At 46.6% G+C, this 16,590-nt stretch overlaps 1 protein-coding gene across 24 annotated transcripts in view; it reads right to left on the bottom strand.

Moving 5' to 3' along the window:
• The window catches only part of AKAP13 (A-kinase anchoring protein 13), a 182,303-nt gene extending 167,200 nt beyond the window's left edge, over positions 1 to 15,103 (bottom strand). For 19 of the 24 annotated variants that reach the window (XM_085515346.1, XM_085515348.1, XM_085515357.1 and 16 more), the window contains exon 1: positions 14,874 to 15,089. The gene's annotated coding sequence lies outside the window, so the exon portion shown is untranslated. Of the gene's footprint in view, positions 1 to 14,873 lie in introns of all 24 variants that reach the window. The other 5 variants (XM_085515353.1, XM_085515341.1, XM_085515350.1 and 2 more) reach the window with 1 other exon arrangement.
• Positions 15,104 to 16,590: the final 1,487 nt, after the last annotated feature.

Genomic DNA, 16,590 nt, shown 5'->3' with positions numbered 1-16,590 from the left:
GAAACCCTGTTTGCCTCCATGCTCAGCTACAGCATTTCAGAGGCACAGATGGGTTGAGAATATGGAAATGGATGCATGAGGGGGGAGAAGGGTGTATTTGATTTCTCACACTGTTGAGGACAAAATAAATAAGTAAACACACATCTTGAGCATCCTGTGATTTGTCCTCCACGTCAAAAAGTTCTTCCCAAGAACTGTTGAGGGAATAAGGGAAGGAAAAGGGATGGAGAAAAAGTAACATGCTTTCAGTTCCTAACAAAATGATATTAAGCAATGCCAATAAAGCAGATATTCAAAAAGGGCCCAAAAATAATAATAAAGAAAACCAGCAGAGAAAATCTTGGAAAATTAAACTTTTATAAATTGATAATATGACGCAGTTACACACAGATGAAAACTGTGTTTCATTATTCTGCACCAAGTCCACTTGATGTGATTAAATTAATAAATGAGGTCCTCATGTTGTACTACAGGCATTACCCTACTTTTGCTTACTACATCTTTCTAGCCTTAACCACAGCACACGTAGTGCAGCTGGTGGGCAGCTCTCAATTACAACACAACACGCAGGAGAATTTAGATAGGGGAAGTGATTCTAAAAAGGGCCCATAAAAAGGTCTTGCTTCATTTACTTAAGCAAAGATGCCATTTGAGAGTTTTCTACCACTAAAATCCAAGAAAAAGTGTCTGAAACAACACAAAAAAAGTGAAGCATTTTAGTTAGCAGGATAAAACTATCATTTCATTGATACGAGAAAAAGGAATTCATTCTGAATCACACTGCATTTCAAACAGCAACATGTGACAAAATGATGCTCCTCAGGCAGCAAACATATCAGAAACGGCAGGACATTTTCCACTGGTGGTGCCAGTAGTATACCAGTGCAGCTCCTCAAACGTGGATGATATTGGCCTGCAATAAAACCGGTGCTATGCAGCAGACAAGCCAGGCCTAAAGCAATTAACCAAGCTGAAATGCAAGAACTTATCATGAGCATAAAAAGCAGACTGCCCAAAAACACAGGATGGTTACTGGCAGCACTGGCAGCAGCACGTGGGCACTAATGGGTCTTCCCACAACCACTTCTGCACAAAAAAATGACCCAAGGCTTGTTAAGATTCATGAAACCAGACTGCAGCAAGAGCAAAAAACAACAACAAACTGGCTGAGGATGGATGACTGCAGGCCCGAAATCAAAGACGGAGCTGATGACTGTTTAAGAGGAAGAAGTCTTTGCTTGTTTCAAGATTAAAAACTCATAATTCTGGCCCCAGCTGAAGCACTATCATTCACCAATCTGGTACAGTTTCGTTGGGCTGATCCTGTGCTCAGACAGACAGGCCATTATCAAAAGTTCCTCTATTCATTTTGCTTCCTGTTTGCTAGTGAAAGCCCCTTTTATATGTTCTCCTAGAGAGGCTGTTAAACAGGGAAGACTTTCCGATGGAGAAGATAAGGTGGCCAGATTTATTCACAGCAGAAAGAAGGGAAGCTGTACGGGCCGATTACAGCTGTTCCAGAGCAAAGCAGCAGAGGTTTGCAGGACAGAGATGGAAGGTGATGGTTTTCTTTAATGATAAGCATTATTGTAATAGCATTATTGCTATAATTGTCACAGAATGGCTTGCATTGGAAGGGACTGCCCCCACAGTACATTGCACTTGGCCTTGTTAAACCTCATTAAGCTCTCATGGGCCCATTTTTCAAAACTGACCAGGTCCATATGGACGGCATCCCTTCCTTCCATCACCTCAACTGCACCACCCAGCTTAGCACCATATGCAAACATGCTGAGGGTGCACTCAACCTCAGAACTCAGTCCCATGACTTTTCAGGTCCTGAGGCTTTTACGTATTTCCTCCATGCTGACGTAGTGATATGGATCAGCCCTTACATCAAGGTCCACATCAGGCCCACTGCAGGCCCCAGTGCTGCTAACCAGCAGCAGGGCTCCTCTTGATATTCAACTACGGAATCGAGATATTTATTATTATTATCATTAAGTTAGTATTACAGAATATGCACATGTGGTTGAATAACTCAAAAAATACATCAACAAGGTAGAAAAGGAGATTTTTAAGAGTGAGCAAGGAAGAAGTTGGATTACCCAACCAGATAAACCACCCCAGGTCAGAGGGAAGACACCACCTAGGAAACACTCTCCAGATTAAGACAGTTCACATATAATTTTCAGGGTCAGATCCTGTTGGTGTTGCAGATGCGAGCACTCAGACTTCAACAGAGCAGGATGGTGATTTCCACATTACTTAACATGTGTCAGCAATTTCGAACAGTTGCTTTGCAGATTCTCCTATCTAACCAAGCAAACTCCACTGCTGAGAGCCTGGTGTAGTACTTGGCTGATGAAAAGCTGCCTGGAAACTCCATCAGGACACTGAAAAACATTGTCCCTATTAATGTTCAAACAATCTGGTATAGTTACAATTGTTTTAAAATGTAAAAAGATGGAAATACAAACAGAACCACATTTCTCAAGTTTTGAAAGGTCAGGCCAAAGAAGCAAACTTCTACCAAAAGTCAGGGCTAACAATGATGGTTGTATGGGTAAAGCCTGCCTCTTCCTTCCCCTCTCCCAGACTATTCTTCTCCAAAATAGCTTGCAAAATAAACAAGAATCAAAACACCCGCAGCAGAAAACAGCATGTAGCTTAAGAAGAAACCAACTGTGCTATTCTTCATGACTCCATCCATTCCAAACAGATGTCAAGTTGTTAGCGGCTTTCCCCCCGACAATGCTAAACGAGATTAAGGCAACCAAAAATAATACAAATGTATATTACGCTTCTATATGGGCAAAGACATAAAACACAAGGTGACCAAGAACTGGAGCAGGGAACCAGCAGACAGCAGCTGCTTCTAGTTGTGCCAACAGCCTACATCACTGCACACATCACTCAAGGCAAAGAGCTGGTACCCACCCTCCTCACACTGGAGATGTTGCCTGTTGCAATCAACAGCTTCCATCGTAAACTACAACAGCTTAGTTGACAAATGCTCAGATTTAGAGGGGATTTCACCAAAAGTCACCATGTCTCATATTCCCCACATAATAAATGGGAGCAATATTGCTAACCCATCTTCACTCATTCTTTGCATCGTAGTGTCTGAGGAGACAATATCTTGTTATAAATATACAACACACAAAAGCAACTGCACAGATTACTTAATGCGCAGCTTTACATCACTAATAAGAGTAAGTTTGTCAAAATACAAAGGGCGTTACCTATGGTGGGAGTGTTGTAATAGGATGACGAGACAGAGCCTGCTTGCTCTGCATGTTATGTAAGATCGTTGGGTCTTTCCTGTCATGAAACAACCCTTGTTGTACCAACAATTAATTAAAAACAAGTAAAGAAAGTGCACCTTTGTGTTTGCTTTCAAGTCTGAGGAGCCAGCACTAGCAATTTGGAGCTGATGAACCATTGGTGCTCACTGCACTACCAGGAAACAAAAAGGCATAGAGTAGCTGTTCCTCAGTCAACAGTTTTCACAGTAGGAAAAAAGAAGTCACAATGGACCAATGCTCATTGGTGCTTATCTGGATGCAGCTCATCTTGCTTCAGTTATTCATGCACATGACAGCTTCAGGAAACCAGAAGATGAATATCTTTACTGGGCTCTGACACATCACCAGCTGTTCTCCGCACATCCAAGATCAGCTGTTGTTTTGGTTCTCAAAAAATGCCCCAAAAAGCATAACAAGTGCTACTACTTCTGAAGACCATGCTATGGTTTGGTTTTGTCCCTATTTACAGGCCTAGGGATGATTGCCTAGCTAATTTCCAGCCTCTGTACTGTTAAAACTTGGAACAATCGTGAGTGAAGGAAGCAGAGGATTTCAATAGCAGCTACTTCATCACTCCAGCAATCTGCATCGCCACACAAGGCTGCAAGCTCAATGTTCCACAGCTATGTTCAGCACCACACCTGCACTTCCCAACACACATTTCATCTGCTTAAGGAGTTTTTAAGTAAAGATCAGAGACAGAAGTAACAGTGAACCAAAATCCCAAAGTCCCATCAGCGGGGCTCTCCTCCAGAAGCAGAAATTCATGCCATGAGAAGACCCAACTCAAAAGAGGATCACGGGTGTTCTCAGTGCTAAGCTACTCAGCGATGCTCAGCAGATGCAGCTCAAATGTTCTGCTTGCTCTCATATAAAGAGGGAAGAGAAGAAAATAAATAGAAATAGTATTTATCAGGGGGAAAAAAAATAACATAAGTACTGCTACTGTTTTAGAAAACCTGGAAAAAAAAGATACAACTGGAGTTCCCTTCACCACGTGCTCAGTCTTTAAGTTGCATACCAGTCAGCCTGATGGATGGGCTTAGCTATGGGAGTGCTCGGATGAAGCCGAGGGTCCCGCGTCCCTCCCCTTTCCCTAAGTAAGCAAGTGAGAGTTTCTGGCATGGATACTGGTGTGCAAGATTTTAACATTCCCCTTTCCATAAACAGTCATACATCAAGCTCTGAAAATTTGCTTCACAGAAACATTTGCACTAGTAAAACTCAATTATTCTAATACTTGTATGACACATGCAGGAGGGGTGCATAAAAAGGTTATGGTGAGCTCATTTAAGAATTTAAACAAGTACTTGATAAAAAGTTTTTGAATTATTCACTCAGCTCAACTATTAAATCAGGCTTCCAAAGGAGTCTTTGAACAATAGCATGGAAGATACTGTATTTTATAACAAGGCAGCACTGCAGTTATCACTGCGTCTCACAGGGAGAGCCATTCATAATTACAGTGGTAACCGTGGGACTGACTAGACACTTGGGATATTTATGCTTCTCCCTTTGTGAACATGCAGCACCATTTCTGTCTAAATAGCTTGAAAAGTCACGCTCCTGATAAAAGTCATTCCTTCAAAAATGAGTTGCTCCTTCTGGGTACCCTGTATGCATCCCTGTTCATCATATGGGGGTTGGACTAATGATCATTAAATATCCCTCCCAACTCAAACAGATCTACGATACTAGCAATGTCCCAAACCGAGAGAATCAGTGCCAAGTATTAGCACAGTGAATGCAATACCACACCATGAATGCCCCACTGTGTCTCCCAAGACACCGAGGCCAACGTCAGCAGAAGACATCAGCATATTCCTCACTTACAAACCTTTGCACTGAGTTTCAGCAGTTTTCTGCCCCTCACATGCAGACCTATTTCTTCCAAACCTCTAAGCCCATGTGAAATAATGACTTGGAAGAGACAGGATGAGTGCTGCTCTACTTATCTTATGCACACCTCTCCCATCCCACTTCCTTCCTTCCCACCCCTTTTTCTTCCACATCACAGACCTCTCTCAACAGTTCAGCTCAAGAAACATGAGCCAAGATTCTCCCAAAACTACTCCAAGACCATTTTGGCTCTAATCATCACCCACAGGAACAGTCCTGTTTGCATATCATCCCCTCTCCAGCATCAGTGTGTTCCCAAACAAACTCACGGCCCAGTGACACAAGGTCATAAAACTCCCCTCAGAAAAACCCCAAAAACAAAAAAACCACACAGGGTATCCTCTCACAGCATCCAACATCACTCACATCACTTCTTCTTTTCTGGAAGGGGGCGGTGGTTGCTATTTTTTAACCCTTGTATTCAATTCTGCTGCTGTACTTTCCCTCACACACCCACCCACCACCCCAGTCGCGTGCTCTGACAAATGGCACTATGCGGAATGCTGGTTTCAATGAGCAGGGTAAGACCAAGCACCTGCATCACTGCAAATGTAATCACAGCAAAACACCCGTGGCTATTTGTAGACTTCCTGTTCATCAAATAACATTAGTGTACCTTTGCCTTGAGCAATTATTGACAGTGCTGGAAATCCTGAAGAGACATTAGAGAGACAGGAGAAGCAATCCCCTCTGTGTTATGAAATGACTGCTGTGGAGTTCAAAATGACTCAGAGGGGAAAACAAAAATCAGAGTAATTCTTTGTAAATCTGCCCAATGAAAAGAACTAAAAAAAACCCCACCCTAATTCACTTCAAATTTAGGATTAGCTGCCTGCTATTGAGTCAGGGAGGCATTTTGTGCTGCAGCTGAATTAGCAGCTCAAATTTGACTTCAGGTTCCGATGCAGGCTTTAAGTCTAGGCAGAGTGAAATGCTTGCTAGCCCGTCCTCACTGCACTTTTAATCTTAGTTAACTCCAAGTATGTCATTTATGTTATGAACCCATCTTTCTTTTTTTATTTCCTTTCAGAACTGGATGCACTGCATGCTGAATTATTTGCTGCTGAGCACAGCTAAGGACACCCTTAGAGAAACAAGCTGCTTTAATTCAACCACTGTACCCAAGGGAATCCAGCCATGCAACCCTGCTTTGCACCAAAGCAACGTAAGAGGGAGATTTTTGACCTGCTTTAAAATCTCCAAAACGTTTGACAGTGCTGCTGACAGATTACAGGAAACCAGCAGCAAGTGCAGCACAAAGTCTGCATGCAAAGTCAAAGCTGCCAACCCTACTGCTGCACAGAACCCACCCGTGTCGGTGTTTACATCCTGCAGCAGGCTCAGGGCTCTGAGCCCCAGTTACTCTCTTTCCCAATCATGAAACATTCATTATGTATTTCCTGCATTATTTGCTTCATTTCTTGGACTTTTTTTTTCTTTTTATTTTTAGATGCACACTTAGAAAACAATTACTGAGTTCTTCCACTTCAAACTCAAGAAGAAGCCCTGAGCGCATTAGCTGGGTGGTTTCCCACCCGCCTTGCAGTGTTTGCTGCTGCAGCTTCATGGAGTTTCCTCCCCTCCCACTCCTGCTCAGGACCTGGTTTCATGTGCAAAAGCCAAGGAGACTCGTTAGGACTGGGCTGCACGTAAGGCTCTGCCCATAGCAAAGTGGAACAGTGCAGCTGTGCAAGTGCACTGCAGAGGGCTCACAGACAGATGTTTCCATTCAAGGATGCTTCCAAGGAGTCAGGAACGCTGGATTTACTACCTTGGTGTTATTTACATTTCTTTACATTCAGTAACAACTGCAGCTGAATGGAGGAAAACACAGAGCAGGAGGAAAACACAGAGCAGTGGGGGAGCATCTCACCCAGTAAAGCAAAACCCTTTCATATTACCAGACTTGAATTTCTCCTTGTTTCATTCTACCCTACAAGCCACAGGTTTAGTCTCCCAGAGCAAACAGCACTTCTGCAGCACTCATCCATACAGCAGGACAGCATTCACCGACACTGACTTTCAATACCAGCACTACAGAGCCCACTGGCTGGTACATCACTGTTATACTGGGAAGCACAGCTTCATTCTTACAAGCAATTTCATAGAAGCACCTTTGCATTTAAAATGCCAACTGTCAGTGCATCTGCTATTCAGACACAGCACCAACAAACACGTCATCTCATAGGCAGGAAGTTTTACAAAGCTCTCAAAAAGCCTAAGGACATTTGGAAGGGTAGATGCAAGTTAAGAATGAGTCTTAGCATATCATCAGCAAAAAGCAATTCTATTCTTAGATATCTCCCCCTTTGGTGTTTCCTCTAATGTTCTTCTCACACCCGCCCCCCAACCCTTTGAGAAAGTAAGTTGTTTGGTTAATAGAAAAAAAAAAGATGGAAGAACCTGTTCTGCAAGGCATAGGAACAAAGCAGTATCTTCTGAAAAGAAAAAAAAAGAGAGAGAGAGAAAAAAAAAGAAAGAAAAGCTCACTGAAAGGTATGTAAATATTAGGGCTGGTAACACAAACAATATAACCACAGGAAACGCAAGAAATTAAGAATAGATCAGGAGTTATTCGATTTCCTGGCAGCATCAGAGCCTCTCTGGGCTGGGCATGGCAGGTTTATTCTCTAACAGAAATCAGAGCAGACAGAAATTAGGAGGTGAACAGAACCAGTGACCATGGCCTGATCCATGCCCTGGCCCAACTGTGCGCCACCAGCACCCATCCAACCCCAGTGCACAGGGTGGTCCACAGTCACAGACCTAAATCTCATCCTTCATTCCCCAGTTATCTGGCAGCTCACAGCCAGCACCAGCTATGACAGCCCAAAAGAAAACCTTACAAAGCAAACAGTTGAGCTCCCTCAAAGCAAACACCGAGCGCTGCAGCATTCCTGAAGACAAGATCTAAGCAGAATTTAAGCTCGCTTCCACCAAAAGGCCTAAGTTTTCCTCTTGGCACTGCACTATCATAAGCCTAAGGCATAAATACATGCAGGTATTTATTTATCCAAGCAGTATTCTAATTAATAGAAGCACCGATGAGACTTGATTTTTACTAACAGTTGGCAAAGATATCACAAATTATAGGGGGGAAAGAATAAAAGCCTTGCACACTGAGCACAAAACACCTGATAAATTTACACTCACTGAAAACACTTCACTTTCATACCTCTCAAACACTCCTTCGTTTTGGACAATGGAGTCATACAGTGACTGTGGGACTGTTATTTCTCCATCGTTTTGGAGCTTGATGTTGGCACATGAAGCAGGGGCATTCTAGAGGTTCACTGCTGCTGGGCCAGGATCTCCCTTTATTCTCCAGCAGCCTGATGACTTTTGAACTTTGAGATTACAAAGCAAGAAAGTTACTGAAGGCTCAACACGCAAGTTGACTGGCTAAGAAAAAGCAGCACAAAGTCCTGCCAAAATCCTAGTTAATCTGATCAAGCAAAAACCAGGGAGGTCTTAAGCACTCTGCAGTTTAAACAGAGATCATTCCAGCTGTAGAAGGAAACCCACTACAGCTTGCAGCACACCTCTTCAGCAGATAACCCAACTGAAAAGAGAACATTTCCCTGCTTAAGGCTACCACTGCCCATAAGCAAGCTGAAGGGGTGAAGCATAAAACACCCAGATTAGAGAAAAATGTGGAACTCAAATGGATTCTGAGTGACTGATGGACAAATGGTGTGTATAATCCAGCAGGAAGGTGGGAAAAACAACAATATGTACCCAATGTGCAGCCAGTTACCTCTTGAGTGCTACTTCAATTTTCCTACTTTCAACATGCACTGCAAACAATTAATCCTCTTAACGTCCATGCAAACACATTTATTCTCCCCAGCTCCAGCTTGTGAGCCCTTCCAGCAAGGAGCTGGCTCGTTCTCTAGCTTAACCCATGAAAGTTGGGACCAAAGCTCTGTTTTAATCACTGAGTGGTGATTTCCCATCACCCCATTCCACACCACCCCACTGTCTCCCCATCACCCCATTCCCCACAACACTTTTCAGACAAGCTGAGCAAGACACCCACTCCAGCACACAAAAGGGCACTGTTAACCCAGTTAGGCCTCAAACCCTCAGCCTTGGAGCCCCTCATCAGGGAGCAGTGGCCAAAAATCTCATTCTAAAATTCATCAGCAGAAGGGAGAAGCAGCCCCAGAGCTGAGCCTAATGTTGAACAAGGGCTGGATGGGGCACTGACTGTGCTGAAGCCAGCACAACATAACCCCACAACAGACCCTCCAGTCACCTGGAGCTTGTAAAATGGATGCTGGTTACACGAAACTTCTCTTTGCAGCCATACATGAAAGAGGGGTTTAGCGTTAATTTCTCTACCCAGCCCTCATCTAAGACAACCCACCTTCACCACAGCTGCTAGGAGAAGAGAAAGCACAAACATTTACATACAACGCAACGAAAGGTTTGCTCACCACCTCGTGCAGGGCTGTGCACGATGATCACTCATCATAAAAATGGGTGGAGCGGTTGCAAAGCACTCAACAATGGAAAAACTGACGGCCTCACCCAGGGAAGCTCCTGCCTGGGCTGCAAATCCCGCGGAGACATGCAAAGTGCTGTCGGTGCTCCCCTTATGGGAAGTCTTTCAGCTACGGATGCAAAACCATGTGCAACGTAGCATGTGAACTGCAGCACTTTGCTTTCATCTCCAGGACCGATATCTGCACCAATTTAAGGAGCTTCAGATCGCACTATGGGGAACTGTTTGCATCCAGGTCACCCGAACTCATTTGTTGGAGGTTTGTCTTCAAAGCAAAGCACAGAGCTCCTTGAGTGAACAATGGGGAGATTCAGATGTACAGATTTATGGTAGCATGGAACAAAACAACGAGACTCATCACACACAACTTCAGGTGCACGGCCTAAGCCTGACTCACCGAGGGATGCCACCTGAGGAAGGCGAGTCTTGGTTTTGCTGTGTTCTCACTGGGGGTCCAGCAGCTAGGAAGCATGGTGCTCTGTGCATGGCCTACCCTTTGCTGTGTATAACCACCAAACTGAGCCATTCCGCATCCCCTTCCCCCCAAAAGCTCACTTCCCCCTTCCTTTAACACCTGCTTCCTCCATTCAAGCATCCATTGTCCAAACACTATTATGGGACCAAAAGCTCCAGCATCCCAAAGGAAGCTCAGGAGGAAAATGACTCTATAAAACAAGCCATCTCCATATGAGATCTTCTCATTCATTGCAGCAAACCGAAGCCTTACCATTCCCCATTTTCTCTTCCTTACTACAGCCTATGCTGGATGCTCACAGCCCCTTTGCTGCCAGCAGGAAGAGCTGCAGGAGCCAGCGTCTGCGTGATGTACAACAGGTGTGTTAGCTCGTGAAAAACGTAAGGGTGAGTCAGTGGTAGGAGACTGAAGGCAGCCCTTCGTGCCAAAGCACTTGTTTGCAATGGTTTTATTAGCTTTTGCACTCAGACTCGCACAGCAGCTACACCAGTGGGGGTAGAGACACACTGGGAAAGAGATATACTTTCCCAAGTAACTTTGCCAGGAACCTCAGATACAATTCAAATGAAGCTACAGAGCCTGTCACAGGTCTTAACATAACTTACTGCTCCAACCTGCATTAGCCACGGGAGATAAAAAGCCCAGAGACACAGCTGGGACTGAAACACAGCATGTCAGGTAGGCTCTCAGCACAGGGTCCTGAGCATCACCATCCATTGCCACATATCCTGCTCTTCTCCAGGACAACCACTGTAGCTCACACACATCAAGAAGTCTCACCAACATCCATAATCTTCATTTAAATGAATTCACCACCCATTTTATTCCCCTTCCCTCTCAGAGGCACCAAAATACCTGAAGTCACATCTACAGGAGGAAACAGGATCAGCTGCAAGGACTGTGCTCAGACATCTCAAACAGCACCAAAGACGAGCAGCTATGCAGGATGCTGAATTTTGAAGGGTATTTTCTCCTTAGACTTCCTCCAAGCCCATGCCCAGTATCTGAGAGGTCCCAAACCGGTGCAGCTCTGCACTTGGGGTGTGGGAACCATACAGCCATTCCAGAAAGGATTTCAGCTTTTTCCTCATTCACTCCAAAAATCACACAAGAAATTTTCCAGCTTCTGATTTTCAGGTTTCATCTTTTACATGCGTACAAAAATCTCATTAGAGAACATGACAACATAACACGGGGTCAGGTGCAGCTCCAACAGAATTACAGTTTATTTTCAGCAGGTTATCACACTGCATTCTTTTTCAGGACTTGTTGACTACTTAAAAGTATTTGCGATTACACCCCTTTCCTCAACACTGTGAGTGAACCTAAAATGGTCATAAAGAAAAAATAAGATGATAAAAACCATCAGGGTTTACTTTAGCAGAGGATGTCGATCCTCACTCTGCACAGAGGTAAACTTAAGGAACTTTAAAAGGAAACAACTTCTAACTCACAGGCTTATCTGAGTAACATCTCTCATCATCATCATCAGCAGCCATGCTGTAAAACAGGGACAGGCACTGAAGCCAGACACCTTCCTCATTATCAAAAAGCATCAGGGGCATTCAGGGAAAAGTCACCTCGCTTGTGTGACAAAGGGAATGGAACAGAAATCCATTGATGTAAGTTGTTTAGGGAGAGCTGTACAGCCTGACTGCAGCACCAAGTTCCCAGCATAGCAGCTTACCCCGGAGCGCTGCCAACATATTTCCTTATCGCTAAGCAAGGGAACTAAGCAGCCAGCTCTGAGGGATGTGCTCTGCCTCTACATCTGCATAAAGGTCATTTGCAAGGGAGAAAGGCAGATTTAATAAAAGAAAGAAAAAGAGCATAACATGCCACATCCATGGTATTGTTTTTCATACAATCAGTAAGGTTGGAAAAGACGGCTAAGACCACACAGACCATCAGCCCATCACCAACCATGCAAACTAAGAGCAGCGCTGCCAGGCTGTAGCACCTCAACTTCAGTGCCTGGACACTCAGTGAGCACATAGAGGGGCTGATTCCCTCCCCACATCAAAACTATTGACAGCAGTTTTCAAGGGAAAAGAAAAACAAATGAAAGAAGGGAAAGACATTTTGGTTGTTCATTAAAACCCTGCGGTATCGAGCATGCTGCCAACAAGTTCTGACTTAGAAAAGTGCATTTCCTGGATGTGGCAGCGCAGGTGGTGCACACCCCTCCCCAAAGTAGGCAGTCTGTACAAGCCACAGCCCCACAGCAGAACTGTACGTACACATAGAGCTACCTGCACCTATCGCCTTTATGCCACAGGTGATTAATGCATGCAAACAACTGACAGCTCTTGGCCCAGCACTCCTGAGCTGCTTTTCACCTGCACTACATGCCTGTGTTATCCTCTGGCTGGAAATTGCCACCTCACTCACGATCATGGGGCCACAATCAGTCTATAAGAGCCTTTCACCCCACTTCCTAAGTTCCTCACCCTCCTCCCCCACTACAGCAACACTGAACCCAAGTAGGCACTCCATACTTATCAGCTGCATGGTTTAATTTACTCCACACTATTTATTGCCCATGTGGGGAACCCCTACAGAAATAGCATTATTAGCACTCACGGAGATGGCAGAGATAACCAGCTACAGCATTGCTTCCAGGGCTGTTTGATAGGCAAGTGGAACACCACCAAACACCAGGCAGGGAAAACTGATACCTGCTGCCCTGGATACAGAGTGGAAAAGAAATAGGTGCAGCAGGCACAGTGACTTACACTGCCTTTTGTTAAGCAGCTCTGTTTAAAGCTACACCAGCAGAGAACTACACAACAGCAGCCCCTGCCCTTGTAACCAGCAGAGCACACACCACAATAAGCCTACCAGCATTTTTTCCCTCCGGTATAATTTATCGCCCGCTGCCCTACCTCAGGCTTTGGATAGCATAACCAGATTCCTTCAGCTGCACTTAATCCTCCTCTTAGCACAGGAGCATATCCTGGACCAGAACACAGGAGCAGATCCCGCTGGGAGATTAGCAGTGAGTTCTGTGTAACCCTGGGTCTCCCAGTTCCCCCACATCACGGTCCAAATCCTCCATGTACCTGGCAGTGCTCTGTACATTAGAAGCACTCCTACTATGCTCCGTTGTCTGAACACATCTTGCCCTCATTGCTTGGGCTGTGCCAAGCATCCTTTGGCCACCAGAGCAAGCCACAGGCCACAGCATGGTGTGTCCCCACAGAGCCCCATTATCAAGCTGCCTACAGAACCTGTCTGCCCTGCAGAACCCCTCAGCCAAGCCCTGCCAGCAGCAGCCCCAGGGCAGCCCAGCACTGAGAGGACAGGCAGTGCTACACTTATGCCATATGTGCACAAGACGTGTACAGATCTGAACTCATGCCAGATACCATCATCTTGCTTAATGCTCCCATACCCTGCTATGAGACCTGTGGGTGGGGGGGAGGGTTAAAAAAAAGAAGAAGAAAAGCAAAAGAAGTGAGATAGTGTTATTTGGCCCCTTAAAATCAAACTGGGATTGCATGAGCCAGAACTGGCAGCACAAGAGCAGAGCAACTGTCTGAGCGCTGCTCGGGGGCTCTACGTGTCTGACATAGTTCTCCCACATCACAGATCTCCATGAGCAGCTCCAGTTTGATGGCTGCCCGGGACCACAGGGAGCAGCACAGAACCCCAATCCCTTGAGCAACCACAACCAGCACAGTGTGGCCTTTCAAACTTCTCAAACCACTTTTCTTACACCTGAGCTCCAGGGATAGCACAGCTCAGTGGGCAGAGTCCCCTTCAAAGCTCAGCAACGCCATTCCCACCAATCCCAGCTCCTTTCCACGACTCCCATAAGCACAGACACAAACAGCAGATTCATAAAAACTCTGACGGTTTTCAGGTTAAGAAACGCTCAAACTTTGCCAAATCCTCAGCCAGGAATTCCCACAATTCGCTTCCAAAAGCATCGTAAATTCATTTGAGAGGGATATCAGCGAGCCAGCAGCACGAAGACACAAACCAGGCCCCGGTGGCAACAACTTCAGAGCCCCCAAATACTTCAAACCCCAAAGGTGGGAAAAGCCAACAACGGGGAGTCGATAGGGAGACTCCGGCACGAAGCGGAGACTTCGGTAACGATCAACTTCGGCTACAAATAAACGAGGAAACAAACGCCAATACAAAGTTGCGTCAGCGCAGCTCGAGGGTTCCCCCCGCCCGCCCCTACATCAGCATATCAATGGGTTGAATAGAGGGGAAGCGGAGGGAGGCTGGGGGCCAGCCTGGGGCTCCAGGAACTTTGTACGTATAAGTGTGTATGTGTGCATGTACGTGTGTATGGGTGCCGATGTCCCGGGCCGAGCTCGCCCCGCTCCGTAACCCCCGGAGCTCGGGGCCGTGCGGGGAGAACCGTAGACAATAGAGGAGGAGAGAGCAGCGCCGCGCGAGGAAACCGACCCAAACTCAGAGAAGAAAAAGCAAAGAACGAGAAAGAAATGAAAGGAAGCAAAGGGGAAGCGAAGTTGTAAGGAGAAAAGCCCCGAAGAAGAGCAGGAAGAAGAGTGGAAACCTCGCGGAGAGGCCGGGGGTTCCTCCGCAGCCCCCTTCCGCCGGAGATACCCCGGGATGATCCCCCCCCCCCTTCCGCTTCAGCCGCCCCCCAAAACTTTCCCCCCCACACAGCGGCCCTTCGCTAAACTCCGACGGGACGAGCACTCACCGCGGGGCCGGGAGGGCGGCTTCGCCCCTGGCAGCGGGGCCGGGAGGGAAGGGAAGGGAGAGGGAAGGGGACGAGGGGGAGGGGGGGGGAAAGAGAGGCGGCCGGGCCGGGTGCTCTCCGCCCGGAGAGGCGGGCAGGAAGGAGGGCCGGGGGCTGCGGCTGCAACCTGAGCACCGACGCCTCGCCCGCCGCGAGCCCGCATGCGCCGGACCCGGAGCCGCCGCGAGCCGCTGCGGAGCGGGGCCGCCCCCGAGCAGCGGGCGGAGAGTGGGGGGCCGGGGCCGGGGCCGGGGCCGGGGCTGGGGCTGGGGCTGGGGCTGGGGATGGGGCTGGGTGAGGAGGTGGTGGTTGTGAGCGGGCTGTGCTTCTCGCTCTTGAGTTTGTAGCGCTGCTCGACGGTCCTCGTTGTTCGGATCCACGCTGGGGGCACTTGGGGAACACCTGGCGGCTCTGCTGCTCGGTTGGCTCGGTGGTGGTGTTGTGCTGCTGGTTGAAGCTTTGGATGCAGTATTTGATTTTTGTTTGAAGGGGGTACTTCCTTCCCGCACACCAAACTTCAGCTTTACAGCCTGTTTTGCTCGGAGGTGCGTTGCTCACCTTCCCACCTCCAGCTCTTGTAAAACTCTCCCAGCACACACCGCCCAACAGACACCACATTCAGCTGCACCCAAACGCTGCCCACCTGTTCCTAGCACAAAACCCAGCAGCCCCACTCATGCCCTGCCAAGGCCCTGTGCTACCCCTCACTGTATTTCCTTAGGGCCTGTTGTTCCTCTGCCAAAGCACAGGCTGGGAAAGTCCGACCGAGGAACATCTCTGTAATTATTTCCACACCTTGCCATGGAAAATGGTGGAAATGGCAACGCTGCTGTTAGCAGTGGTGTGGATGCCAGCCTCCTAGCAGATCCCTTGCAGGCAAATTGCCTTGGACACTGGTTCATCCAGTCTAAGTCTGCTTTTCAAATAGCAAGAAATTGAAAAACTAAAGAAATCAGTTTGTTTTTCATTGTTTCTTTTTTAAGTTGTCATAAGCTGCTGCAGGGCTTCCTACTTCTTGCTAGGGAATGAGTTTTAAGTCGGAGCTGCACTCATGAATGAGAATGGAATTTGGATCTGCACAACATAATCTGAACATTTGTGTGTAGTGGCATGAATTAGCAATATGAGCGCATTGTTCCCATTTGCTGGAAATTAGCTGTCCTTGCAACTGAATAGAAAACAGAGTTCAATGTAATGATGGAAGCAGCAGCTATTCAAGATTTGTTTTCATCATGTTGAAGCAGCTACAAACTGAGATACACAGAGAGGGTGAGCGTGGCTGACAACAGTGTGCTGGGCTTTGTTCCAGTGCCTGGAAAATGAGGCACTGTAGCTGAGATAGCAGCAGCCACACCTGGAGAAGCTGACCATCATTTTACTTCTTCACACTCTACCAGTGCCATCCATAAAGCCCCTTGAGCTGTATAATATGCTGCAAAATTATTGCCTGTGACTGAGGGCAGCCTCCAGCTGAAGTTTCCTCTTTAGGATAGATCTCGGTGTACACACAAAATCCTCAGTAAGGCACAGCAGGCAGACATTGGAATTTGCCCTTAGGACAGCAGATAGCCTGGAGTGACTACAGTAAAAACACCCAAAGCAAAATGCAAACACTGTTGACCTGCACTATATAATCCATGAAATGTCTGTAATTCCCATGGCTCTCCTGCAGGAAGTG

This window comes from Coturnix japonica, chromosome 14 (genome assembly GCF_054131305.1).
Source record: "Coturnix japonica strain WE chromosome 14, WE-NBRP24, whole genome shotgun sequence".
NCBI lineage: Eukaryota > Metazoa > Chordata > Aves > Galliformes > Phasianidae > Coturnix > Coturnix japonica.
This window is presented reverse-complemented; position numbering and strand designations above follow the sequence as displayed.